Source organism: Molossus molossus, unplaced genomic scaffold, assembly GCF_014108415.1.
Source record: "Molossus molossus isolate mMolMol1 unplaced genomic scaffold, mMolMol1.p scaffold_m16_p_1, whole genome shotgun sequence".
In the NCBI taxonomy this organism is placed as follows: domain Eukaryota; kingdom Metazoa; phylum Chordata; class Mammalia; order Chiroptera; family Molossidae; genus Molossus; species Molossus molossus.
This window is the reverse complement of record NW_023425344.1, coordinates 152,391,635-152,405,449: the sequence shown is the minus strand read 5'-3', so window position 1 is coordinate 152,405,449 and position 13,815 is coordinate 152,391,635. Positions and strand designations below refer to the sequence as shown.

General features: G+C 35.0%; 1 pseudogene; it reads left to right on the top strand.

Moving 5' to 3' along the window:
• The first annotated feature begins 1,304 nt into the window (after positions 1–1,304).
• LOC118641185 lies at positions 1,305–1,768 on the top strand (annotated as a pseudogene).
• Positions 1,769–13,815: the final 12,047 nt, after the last annotated feature.

The window sequence follows — 13,815 nt, the reverse complement described above, 5'->3', positions numbered from 1 at the left end:
GTGACAAACTATGTCTATTGACAATTGTCCTGTTCTCACAATTTTTATGTAGCACAAATGTACGCATTAATTGGTACATCATTTGTTGATCATTTGAGTAGTGATGGCATAGACTGTATGGTCTGCAAAACCTAAACTACTTTAAGAAAAAGTTTGCCTATCGCAGCCTTAGGTAATTAAATTATATTTAAATAAATAATGTTTATTGCCTGGCTGATGTGGCTTAGTGGCTGAGTGTCGACCCATACACCAAGAGGTTGCCCATTTGATACCCAGTTAGGGCACATGCCCAGGTTGCGGGCCTGATCCCCAGAGGGGGCATGCAGGAGGCAGCCAATCGAAGTTCTCTTTCATCGATGTTTCTATCACTCTCTCCTCCTCTCTCTAAAATCCGTAAAGAAAAATATTTTTAAAAAATGTTTATTAACAGTATCCTATTTTGATAATTTCTAAATAGTAGGCCTGAAGAAAAAACATTGTTCTTTTTGTGTGTAGGCCTGCTTATTTACATTGGTTTAGCAAGAGTTGCACAGCTGATCATCCAAAGCAGTTAGAAGATGGTGGTTAATGGGCACAGCCAATCCTTAGGCCCAAAAGTCTGAGTAAATTCCTTTTACTGGGGTGCCAACAGCAAACAAGACTCAATTACAACAGAAGAAGGTACAGTCCACACGAGGGGTGCACCTTGTGGGCCTAGCTAGGGTGAACAGTATCTATGAATCATTTGCTGTTCTGCTTGCTCATTTTGTTTGTAGATTCAATTGTTGATAAAAAAGTATTTATTGCCATTTTATTGCTTCTTCTTCTTCTTCTTCTCCTTCTCCTTCTCCTTCTCCTTGTCCTTCTCCTTCTCCTTCTCCTTCTTCTAGAAGACCCGTCAATATTTTATATAATACTGGTTTGGTGGTGATAAACTCCTTTAGCTTTTTCTTGTCTGGGAAACTCTTTTTATGGCCATTGATTCTAAACGATAGCTTTTCAGGATAGAGTAATTTTGGTTGTAGGCCCTTGCCTTTCATCGCTTTTAATATTTCTTGCCACTCCCTTCTCTCAGGCCCAATTATTAATCATCGTCCAAGCATGACATTGCCAGGTTATAACCTCCCCACTGTCTTATTTTCAAGTTTTTCTTTGTTTGTTGTTGTTGTTAATCCTCACCCAAGGATATTTTTCTATTAATTTTTTAAATAGAGTAAAAGGAATGTACTTCTCTGTAGATATCTATTAAATCCATTCAATCTAGCGCTTCATTTAGAGTCTGTGTTTCCTTGTAAATTTTTGGTCTAGAAGATCTATCAGTGCTCTTCCTCGGCATTGCCTACGGAGTTGGCAGCAATCTTCTACTCGGCGCCATGGCTGCCCTCAGACCCCTAGTGAAACCCAAGATTGTCAAAAAGAGGACCAAGAAGTTCATCCGGCACCAGTCAGACCGATATGTCAAAATTAAGCGGAACTGGCGAAAACCTAGAGGTATTGACAATAGGGTGCGCAGAAGATTCAAGGGCCAGATCTTGATGCCCAACATTGGTATGGGAGCAACAAGAAAACAAAACACGTGCTTCCCAGTGGCTTTCGTAAGTTTCTGGTCCACAACGTCAAGGAGCTTGAAGTACTGCTGATGTGCAACAAATCTTACTGTGCTGAGATCGCTCACAATGTCTCCTCAAAGAACCGCACAGCCATTGTGGAAAGAGCAGCCCAGCTGGCCATCAGAGTCACCAATCCCAATGCCAGGCTGCGCAGCAAAGAAAATGAATAGACAGATTGTGTACATGTTGTATTTATGTTAATAAAACCATAAAATTCTGCCCAAAAAAAAAAAAGATCTATCAGTGATGTCAGAAGGATATTGAAGTCCCCTGCTATGATTGTATTGCTATTGATTTCTCTTTTGAATTCCTCCAGAAGATTTTTAATATATGTTAGTGCTCCTATATAGGGTGTATAAATGTTTACCAAAGTTATATCTTCCTGTTGGATAGATCCTTTCAATATGATGTAGTGGCCTACTTTGTCTCTAGTTACGCCCTTCATTTTGAAATCTACTTTATCAGATATGAGTATTGCTACCCCAGCTGTTTTATGCTTTCCGTTTGATTGAAAGATTTTTTCCCATCCCTTCATTTTCAACCTATGTGTCTTTTGTTGTGAGGTAGGTCTCTTATAAACAACATATATATGAGTCATGTGTTCTTCTCCAATCAGCTACTCTGTGTCTTAATTTGGAACACTCCACCCATTTACATTTACAGTGATTATTAGTATGTATTTATTTATTGCCATTTTTGTTTAGTGTGGTTAGATTCAGATCCTTCTTTTTCATGACCTTGATTACTTCATGCCACTCCCTTCTGGCCTGTAGTGTTTCTGTTGAGAAGTCAGCCGAGAGCCTTATGGGGTTTCCTTTGTAGGTAACCTGTTGCTTATCTCTCGCTGCCTTTAGGATTCTCTCTTTGTCTTGAATTTTTGGCATTTTGATTACTATGTGTCTTGGTGTGGGCCTGTTTGGATTCTTCTTACTTGGGACTCTCTGTGCTTCTTGAACTTGAATGCCTTCTTCCTTCACCAAGTTAGGAAAGTTTTCTGTCACTGTTTCTCCAAATATATTCTCTAACCCTTGCCTATTTTTTTCCACTTCAGGGACTCCTATAATGCGAATGTTATTGTGTTTCCAGTTGTCCCACAGTTCTCTTAAGCTGTCTTCCTGTTTTTTAATTGTGTTTTCCTTTTGGTTTTATGACTGGTTGATTTTTTCTACCTTGTCTTCTAATTCACTGATCCAGTCCTCAGCTTCCTCTACTCTGCTGGTTAGTCCTCCAATGTGCTCTTAATTTCTGCTATGTCAAAGATGGACTATATGTTAGGGCACAAACTAAGTCTCTACAAGTTCAAGAAGATTAAAATCATATCAAGCATCTTCTCTGATCACAATGGCATGAAACTAGAAATAAATTGCAACAAGAACATGCAAAAACATTTGAAAACATGGAGGCTAAATAGCATGTTATTAAACAATGAATGGGTTACCATGGAGATCAAGGAAGAAATTAAAAACTTCCTGGAAACCAATGAAAATGAACACAACAACGCAAAATCTGTTGGATGCAGCAAAAGCAGTTCTGAGAGGGAAGTTCATAGCACTACAGACCTATCTCAAGAAACAAGAAAAAATTCTAATTGACTGTCTAACCTCACAACTTAAAGAATTAGAAAGCAAACAAACAAAAAAATTCCAGAGAAAGTACAAGGAAGGAAATTACTTAAAGATCAGAGCAGAAATAAATGACATGGAGACAAAAAAACACAATTCAAAAAATCAATGAAACAAAGAGCTGGTTCTTTGAAAAGATAAAAAAGATTGATGGACCCTTAGCTAGACTCACCAAGAAACAAAGAGAGAGAACCCAAATACACAAAATCAGAAATGAAAGAGGACAAATAATAACTGACACCGCAGAAATACAAAGGATTGTTAACAAGTATTATGAACAATTATACAGCAACAAATTCAATAATCTAAGCAAAATGGACACATTTCTAGAAACACATTGTCTCCCAAAACTGAATCGGGAAGAGATAGAAAATGTAAACAGATCAATAAAAACAAAAGAAATTGAAGATGTAATTAAGACTCTCCCAGCAAATAAAAGCCCAGGCCCAGATGGCTTCACGGGGGAATTTTACCAAACATTCAAGGGGAGGTAATACCCATTCTCCTCAAACTATTTTGAAAATTCAAGAAGAATGAAGACTTCCAAACTCGTTTTATGAGTTCAGCATAATTCGAATTCCAAAACCAGAAAAAAAAAAAACACTATATAGGAGGAACACTACAGGCCAATATCCCTAATGACTATAGATGCTAAAATGGTGAACAAAATACTAGCAAATCGGATCCAGCAATACATCAAAAAAATTATTCACCATGCCCAAGTGGGATTCATCCTGGGGACAGAAGGCTGGTACAGTATTCGCAAGTCAATAAATTTGAAACACCACATAAACAAAATGAAAGATAAAAATCATATGATCATATAAATAGACACTGAAAAAGCATTCGACAAAATCCTGCATCCATTTCTGATAAAAATTCTCAGCAATCTGGGAATAGAGGGATCATATCTCGACATAATAAAGGCCATACGTGAAAGACCTACAGCCAACATCATCAACGAGAAAAAATTAAAATCATTTCCCTTAAGAACAGAAACAAGACAAGGGTGCCCACTTTCAACTCTTATTTCATATAGTACTGAAAGTCTTAGCCACAGCAATCAGACAGGAAAAAATAAATAGAAAGGATACGAATGGGAAAGGAGGATGTGAAACAGTTGTTATTTGCAGATGACATGATACTATATGTAGAAAACCCCAAAGACTCTATCAAAAATGTACTAGACTTAATAAATGAATTTGACAAAGTAGCAGGATACAAAATTAATGTCAAGTAATCAATGGCATTTTTATACACCAACGATGAACTCACAGAAAGAGAAACTAAAAACAAAATCCTATTTACCATTGCGGCAAAAAAAGTTAAGATATCTAGGAATAAACTTAACCAAAGAAATAAAGGACCTATTTGCAGAAAACTACAGGTCACTGAAAAAAGAAGTAGAAGAAGATATAAAAACGTAGAAGCACATACCTTGTTCATGGATTGGAGGAATTAACAGCATTAAAATGTCCATACTACCCAAAGCAATCTATAGATTCAATGCAATCCACATCAAAATATCAATGACATACTTCACAAAACTAGAACAAATATTTCAAAAGTTCATATGGAACCAAAAAAGACCTTGAATAGCCACATCACTCTTGAAAAAGAAGAACGAAGTTGGAGGGATCACATTACTAGATTTCAGGTTATACTACAAAGCCACAGTAATCATAACAGCCTGGTATTGGCACAAGAATAGGCAGATAGATCAATGGAACAGGGTATAGAACCCAGAAATGGACCCAAGACAATATGCTCAATTAATATTTCACAAAGGTGGCAAGAGTATACAATGAAGTAAAGACAGCCTCTTTAATAAATGGTGTTGGGAAAATTGGACAGCTACATGCAAAAATATGAAACTAGACCATCAACTTACACCATACACAAGAGGAAACTCAAAATGGAAAGAAGACTGAAATGTCACTCGTGAATCCATAAAAATCCTAGAAGAAACTGTAGGCAACAAAATTTCAGACATCATATGCAGCAGAATTTTCACTGATACATCACCTAAGGCAACAGAAACAAAGGAGAAAATGAACACATGGGACTACATCAAACTCACAAGCGTCTGCACAGCAAAAGATACAATCATCAAAATGAAAAGGCAACCCACTGTATGGAAGAGCATAATTGCCAATAATATATCAGATAAGGGGTTAATTTCCAAAATATATAGAGTACTCATACAACTCAACAAAAGGAAGACAAAGAACCAATTAAAAATGGGCAGATGAACTAAACAGATACCTCTCCAAACAGGACATACAAATGGCTAAGAGACATATGAAGAAATGCTCAATATCACTAATCATCAGAGAGATGCAAATTAACACAACAATGAAGCATCACCTCACCCCTGTCAGAATGGCCGCCATCAACAAATCATCAAACAAGTGTTGGCGAGGGTGTGGAGAAAAGGGGACTCCAGTGAGTGCACTGCTGGTGGGAATGCAGACTGGTGCAGACACTATGGAAAACACTATGGTGTTACCTCAAAAAATTAAAAATTGAACTTCCATTTGACCCAGTGATCCCACTTCTAGGAATATACCCTAAGAAGCCTGAAACACCAATCAGAAAGAATATACATGTACCCCCATGTTTGTAGCAGCACTATTTACAATGGCTAAGATCTGGAAACAGCCCAAATGTCCATCATTAGATGAATGGATAAAAAAGCTCGGGTACACATACACAATGGAGTACTATGTAGCTGTAAGAAAGAAAGCTCTCTTATCCTTTGAAACAACATGGAGAGACGTGGAAAGTATTATCCTAAGTAAAACAAGCCAAACAGAGAAAGACAAGTATCATATGATCTCACTTATTTGTGGAATATAATGAATATAACAGTCTGAGGGATGGGGTAGTCCCTGAGACGTGGAAGTAGGATACAGACTGACAATTCACAAAAGAGGGGGTGGTGGGGGAGAGATAAACCACAGAACTTATATGCATGTATGCATGAACAATGGACATGGACAACAAAGCTGGGAACAGGGCAGGGAGGAAGGGATATGGGGGAATCAGTGTTGGGGGAAACATCTAAAACAAAAATAAATTAATTAATTAAAAAATGAATAAATAGTGTGAAAGGAAAGAGAGAGAAACATCATTGTGAAAGAGACACTTCAGTTACTGGCCTTCCACGTGATCCCAACCAGGGCCCCAGGGCCAGGCATCAAACCTGCAACCCAGGTACATGCCCTTGACTGGTTAGGCCAAGGCTCTAACCACTGACCCAATACAACCAGGACTATTTTCAAGTTTCAGTGAACTTCTTCTCAGAATCTAAGAAATATAAGGCACTCTTTGTTGGTGAAACATTAACAGTGAACAAATCACATAGGTTTTCATCTTTATGGAAATTCCTATTATTGGGAAAATCTGACTGAACAGTGATAAGACATATAAGTGCATATAAGTAGTTCACAGAAGTTCCTCAGGTAAGAAATGATGGAGGGAAAAGGGGTACTTACTTTATATAAGGTGGTCAAGAAAAACCTCTTTGAAGGAGTAACATGAAGATAAAAAGACCCAATGAAGATGATGAGTGTGGAAAGCATTCAAGGTGTGGGAGAGACATGTGCAATGTGTCTGAAAAGGAAAATCATTTGGCATACAAGGAAAATAACAATATGTGATTTATAAATGGTACAAATCAAACTGTCTGATTAAACAAATAAACTTAACATATAGGATACAGAAGGTCCACATTTACCAGAATTGTGGATCATAAGTTCAGTGCTATTTAGTTGCGTGCAAAACTGCCAAGCAAAATAATGTAACTAAAAATATAACTGATGTAACTAATGTGTGTGTGTGTGTGTGTGTGTGTATGTGTGTGAAGACAGAAGATAATTAACTTCTGGGAATTGAGCAAATTGACAAAATGCAAAAGAATGTAAATATGAAATGCAAAGACATTAATAGAAACTATACCATATTGGAAACACTAGAATAACTTGTACATACATAGAGAGAAATCACAGTGGAGATGTAATAGTTATCATCGGGGAAAAGGTACTGGAATGTAGGAATATGATTTTAGTTTAGATTTCAAGTGTGGAATTAAGCCTGGTGAATAGAGGTTATAGGGAAACTCATTGTAAGGATTTTTAAAATGTTTTTATCTTATATAGTAGTTAAATTAACCATTACCAGAATTTTTCAAATTGAAGTTGAACAACAGCATTTTTTTTTCTTTTGAGGAGGAATTAAGTATAATATCCATTACTGAATTTGTCAGATCATAATTTCAGATTTATTAAATTTCTTTAACTTACTTCTGTGTTTCTGAACCTGCTGTCCCACCACTGTTCATTGCCCTCCTCCTCTGCCTATCACTGCTCACAGACTGACAGCCACATGGTGTCAGTCTAGCCATAAAGCACCGTGCACATATTTTTTTCTTCAATCTAAAATGTAAAAAAAGATTGCATTATTCTAATAGTTACCTAATATTAGAATGAGAAAGGGTATTAATATCTTGTTTTTAAATAGACTTTAATTTTTAGAGTAATTTTAGGTATAAAGCAAAATTGAGCAGAAGGAATAGAGATTTCTCATAAAACCCCTTCCCTCACGTATACACAGCCTCCCCCATTATCAACATTTCACATCACAGTGATACATTTGTTACAACTAATGAACCTACATTGACATGTCATCATCATGCAGAGTCTATAGCTTACATTATGTTCCCTCTTGGCATGTACCCACCATTATAGTATTATACAGAGTAGCTTTATTGCCTTCAAAGTCCGTGTGCTTGATTTATTCATCCTTCCCTCCCTGCTAACTCCTGTCAACCACTGATCTTTTAACTGTCTCCATAGTCTTGCCTTTTCCAGAATATCATATAGGTGGAATCATATAGTATGTAGTCTTTTCTGATTGGTCTCTTTCCATTAGTAATACGTGTTTAAGCTTTCTCTATGTTTTTCAATAGCTTGATATTATTTAGCACAAAAAAAATAGAGAAAATTTTTTTAGCGCTGAATAATATTTCATTGTCCAGATGGACCACAGTTTATCTATTTACCTACTGAAATGCATCTAAGTTTCCTCCAAATTTTGGCAATTATTAGTAAGGCTGCTTTTATATCTGTATGCAGGTTTTTGAATGGACATACATTTTTAAACCTTTTTGATAAATACCAATGAACGTGATTGCTGGATCCTATGGTACGGATATATTTAGTCTTGTAAGAAACAGCCAAATTGTCTTTCAAGCTGGCTGTACCATTTTTGTATTCCCTCTGGCAATGAATAAAATTTCCTGTTGCTCCACATCCTTGTCAACATTTGGTGTTGTCAGTGTTCTGAATTTTGACCTATTTGACTAATAGGTATGTTATCTCATTGCTGTTTTAAATTGTATTACACATATGACATGATATATAGCACATCTTTGTATTTATTTATTTGCCATCTATATTTCTTCTTTGGTTATATGTCTATTTAAGTGTTTGGCCCATTTTTAACTTTTTTAATTTATTTAATAAATTACATTTAAAGTTTATACTATACAGTTTTGATATACATATATGTGATTAAATAACTACTAAAATCAAACCAGTTAACACATCTATCTGCTCACATAGTTACCTTTGTGTGTGTATTTGTGTGTGGTAAGAGCATCCAAAACCTCTTTAGCAAATATCTAGTATACAATACAGTATTATTAACTATAGCCATTATGCTGTACATTGGATCTCTAAAACTTACTCATCCTACATGATGGCATCTATGTACCTTTTGAATAACATCTCCCCATATCCCCTATGTCCCCACACCTAGTAACCACTGTTTTACTCTATGCTTATATAAATTTGACTTTTTAGATTTCATGTATAGATGAATTCATGCAGTATTTTTCTGAATGTGTCTGACTTATTTCACTTAGCATAATTTCCTCCAGGTCCTCCCATGTTGTCAAAAACACTATCAAGAGATCCGTTTTAAAGGCTGAATAATATTATTTTGTGGTGTATATTGTGTGTGCGTGTGTGTGCGTGTGTGTGTGTGTGTGTGTGTGTGTAATCACAGTTCTTTATCCAGTCATTCATAGACAGAACTTAGATTGTTTCATATCTTGTAAATAATGCTGTAAAGAGTATGATAAATTGTTTATTTTCCTGTTGTTCTTTTAAGAGTTCCTTGTATATTTTGGATAGCAATTCTTTGTCAGATGTGTTTTTTCACCAATATTTTTTTCCAATCTGTTGCTTGTTTTTTCATTCTCTTGATACTGTCTTTTGCAGTGCATAAATTATTGATTTTAATGAAGTCCAGCTTATCAGTTCTTTCTTTCATGAATATATTTTAGGTATTTTGTCTGAAAGGCATGTAATAACCAAAGTCATCTAGATTTTCTCATATATTATCTTTAGGAGTTTAATAGTTTTGTTTTTATATTTATATCTGTGATCCACTGTGAGTTAATTTTTGTAAAGAGTGTAAGACCTGTGTGATTCACTTAAATATCATTTAGTCATACTCTACCATTCTTTTCATACAGTGTTTGATTTGATTTGTCAATATTTTCAGAAATTTGCATCTACATTCATAAGAGATATTGATCTGTAGTTTTCTTTTAATATATTTGTCTGATTTTGTTATTATAGTAATGCCGGCCTCATAGAATGGATTGAGAAGTATTAATTATTGTTTCCAGCCTCTGAAAGTTATTGTTGAAATTGGCATAATTTCTTCCTTAAATGACAGGTAGAATCCACTAGTGAACTAATCTGGACTTGGTGCTTTCTTTTTTATAAGGTTACTAAATGTTGATTCAATTTGTTTAATAGATATAAACCTATTCAGATTATCTACTTCTTTCTGGGTGGGTTTTGGCAGATTATGTCTTTCAGGAAATTGGTCAATCTAACCTAGGTTATCAAATTTGTGGGCATAAAATTATTCACAGTATTTCTTTATTTCTTTCACTGTCCATGGGATCTGCAGTGATGCTCCCTGTCATCACTGACATCAGTAATTTGTGTTCTCTCCTTTTTTATTTTGTTTCCTGGTTAGAGGTCTGTAGATGTTATGCTCTTTTTAAAGAACCAGCTTTTTGTTTTGTTGATTTATGTCTATTGATTTTCTATTTTTAATTTTATTGATTTCTCCTATAAGTTTATTAAATGTTTCTTTCACTCAAAAATATTTACCACCGAGTTTAAGCACATGCTTGATACTTTCTCAGGCACTTAGAAATTAGTAATAAGTAAGAACAGACAAGATCCCACAGAAAAATTGGCAGGTACAGTGTTCCTGTGATAGAAAGTATATGGCACAGGATGTAGATTTTGTAGATGATATAAAGAATAACAGTTTTTAGTCTAAGAATAATGTTTATATTTTATGAATTTTAACTTATTGATATACTAGTGAGGATGGGAAAAATAGATTTATGGAACTTATTTGTGAAGTTATATATTCAGTAATCCAGATGGGACTTGAATTGGGTCACTTGAAATAGATCTGTGCTGGTAGAATTTGAGAAGAATATTAATTTAAGATGCATGTATTTGTGCAATTAAGAGGTTTTATAATGGATAGAGTTGGAGGTATATGAATTTCAAGTATGTTGTGTCAAGTATGATACTGAGGTTCTGTGGTTACTTTCCAGCTTGTGGGATACGTCTGCAGTATTAGGAAAGGATGTATTTACTCATGCTAATTAGTGTCACTGGAAGTTACTTACAAGTCCTCCAAGGAAGCCATTTTTGGCACCAGCACCCCCACCCCCTTTTTTAAAAAACATACCAAACACAACCTGTCACTTGCCAACTAAAATATATGAGTTGCAATGTCTTATTTTAGGAATTATTACACAAGATTTATGCAAAGTTGAGCCTTGTTATCTCTCTATTTATTAGGGAATGTTATAGAGATAAGTTCATCAAATATATGATTTATGAGGAAACTGAAGCATTAATATACTTTATGTTCTTCTAGAAATTTACCACTAGTATTATTTTAATAATGATTAGTTGTTTTGCTTTCTTACTTCTTGGTATTTCGGAATAAATAGCAACATCTTAATTTTAAGATGCTTACAGTAATAATACCTTCAATAAAATAACTTGAAGATCTTCGCATCTGCTCTGTTACATAGACATTCTATACAATATCTGTTATCCATATTTTTGAAAACCAAAAGAGTATACTTCTTAATTTACTCAGAAAGTATATTTATTTATCTACTCATAAATTACTAATAGGTATATTAATCTATTTATGTAGACATACCTTAGCTCATCCCATATCTAGTGTATTTGCCCTATACTTTTATATAGCAGTCTTTAAAAAGTATAACAGCTCTGACTCAACTGGTTGGAGTTATGTCCTGTAAACCAAAATGTCACAGGTTCAATTCTCAGTCAGGATACATATCTAGGTTTTGGGTTCAATCCTCAGTTAGGATATGTATGGAAAGAAACCAATAAATGTTTCTCTCTCACATTGATGTATCTCTTTCTCTCTCTCCCTTCCTAAGAATCAATAAAGGTATATCCTCAGGTGAGAATTTAAAATATAATAAAATAAAATGTATAAATAAAAAAAATATAACAAATTTTCACAACCTCTCCAACATTTGTGATTGTCTTGATAATAGCCATTCTAATAGTTGTGAGGTGGTATCTCATTGTAGTTTTGATTTGCATTTCCCTAATAGCTGGTGAAGTTGACCATCTTTTCATAAATTTGTTTGGCATTTGTATGGCTTCTTGGGAGAACTATAATTTTAAGGTCATCTGCCTATTTTTTAATTGGATTGTTTGTTCAATTGTATGAATTCTCATATATTTTGGATATTAACCCCTCGCTGGAACTGTTGACTGCAAATACCTTCTCCCATTCAATTTGTTGCCTTTTTTGTTTTGTTTTGTTGGTGGTTTCTTTTTCTGTGCAGAGTTTTTCAGTTTCCTATAGTCCCATTCATTTCTTTTTGCCTTTACTTTCCTTCCCTTTGGGTTGAAATTTATAAAATATTCTCTGAGACCAGGGTCCATAAGTTCCGTTTCTATGTTTCCTTTTATGTAATTTATTCTTTTGGGTCTTATATTTAGTTCTTTGATCCACTTTGACTTAATTTTTGTATGTGGGGAGAAGCGATAATATAGTTTTACTCTTTTCTTTTTTTTTTGGCTTTTCCAATTTTCCCAGCATCATATATTGAAAAGGCTTTCTTTTACCTATTGTATATTTTTGGCTCATTTATCAAAAAGTATTTGACCATATACATGTGGTTTTATTTCAGGGTTCTCAATTTTGTTCCATTGGTCTATCTGTTTTCCTGCTAATATCATGCAGTTTTGATTATTATTGCTTTGTAGTATAATTTAAAGTCAGGTAGTATGATACGTCTGGCTTCTTTTTCTCTCAGGATGCTTTGGCTATTTGAGGTTTTTTGTGCTTCCATACAAATCATATTTATTTTTATAGTTTCTTAACAGATTCCATTGGAATTTTGATGGGGATTGCAAGACATCTGTGTATTTCTTTGGGTAATATAGATATGGACATTTTAACTATGTTGATTCTTCCAATCCATGAAAATGAAGGGCATTTCCATTTTAATGTGTCTCCTTCAATGTCTTTTAATAATGTTTTCTAGTTTTCAATACATAGGTCCTTCACATCTACTGTTAAGTTTATTCCTAGATATTTTATTCTTTTTGTTGAAGGTTACCATAAAGTCTTTAATTAGTGAATCAATTTCCAGTCTGGTATTTATTTATTTTTTATTTTATTTTATTTTTTTAATCCTCACCTGAGGATATTTTTTCCATTTTTTTGTACAGATAGAGTGGGAGGGAGGGAGAGGAAGGGAGAGAGAGAGAGAAACATCGACGTGAAGGGACACATCGAGTGGCTGCCACCCGCACGACCAACCAAGGCCGGGGACAAACTGCAACCAAAGTACGTGCCCTTAGCGGGAACCGAACCCGGGTCTCTCCGGACCGCAGGCTGATGCTCTAACCCCTGAGCCAAACTGGCCAGGGCTCCAGTCTGGTATTTAAAGCTCAAATCATTGGATGGTGAACCATTTATTTATCTAATAAGATCAAAATAAAAAGTCTCTAAGAATATGCAAATATACATAAAAAAATGTTTACAAGTGTTTTTGAATATTTCTACAACAGTATACAGAAAAAGAAAGATTTATATTAAAGAGAAGAAAAATGTTTTCTGCATCCTTAAATATTTTGAAAAGCATTACATCATGAGAAGAATTAAATCAGAAAAAAAAATTGTTATTATCAAATTTTAAGGGACAGCCTCAGCCGGGTGGCTGAGTTGGTTGACACATCATCCAGTACACCAAATATTGACCTGTCCCGCAGGTCGAGCAACGAGGACTCTAGAGGGGGAGTGAGGATGAGGAGGGACAAGAGACACTAGAAATGGAGACAAGACAGGGCTCTGATCAAGTCTCCTTTATTCTGGGGAGATTCACACAATATATAGGGCAAGAAGCAGAAAAACAAGAACATTTGTTGCCAAGCGATGTTTGTGGTAACCACCGGGAAGCAATTTCAAGTAAATATCATGTAAATATCCCGGGTGGAACA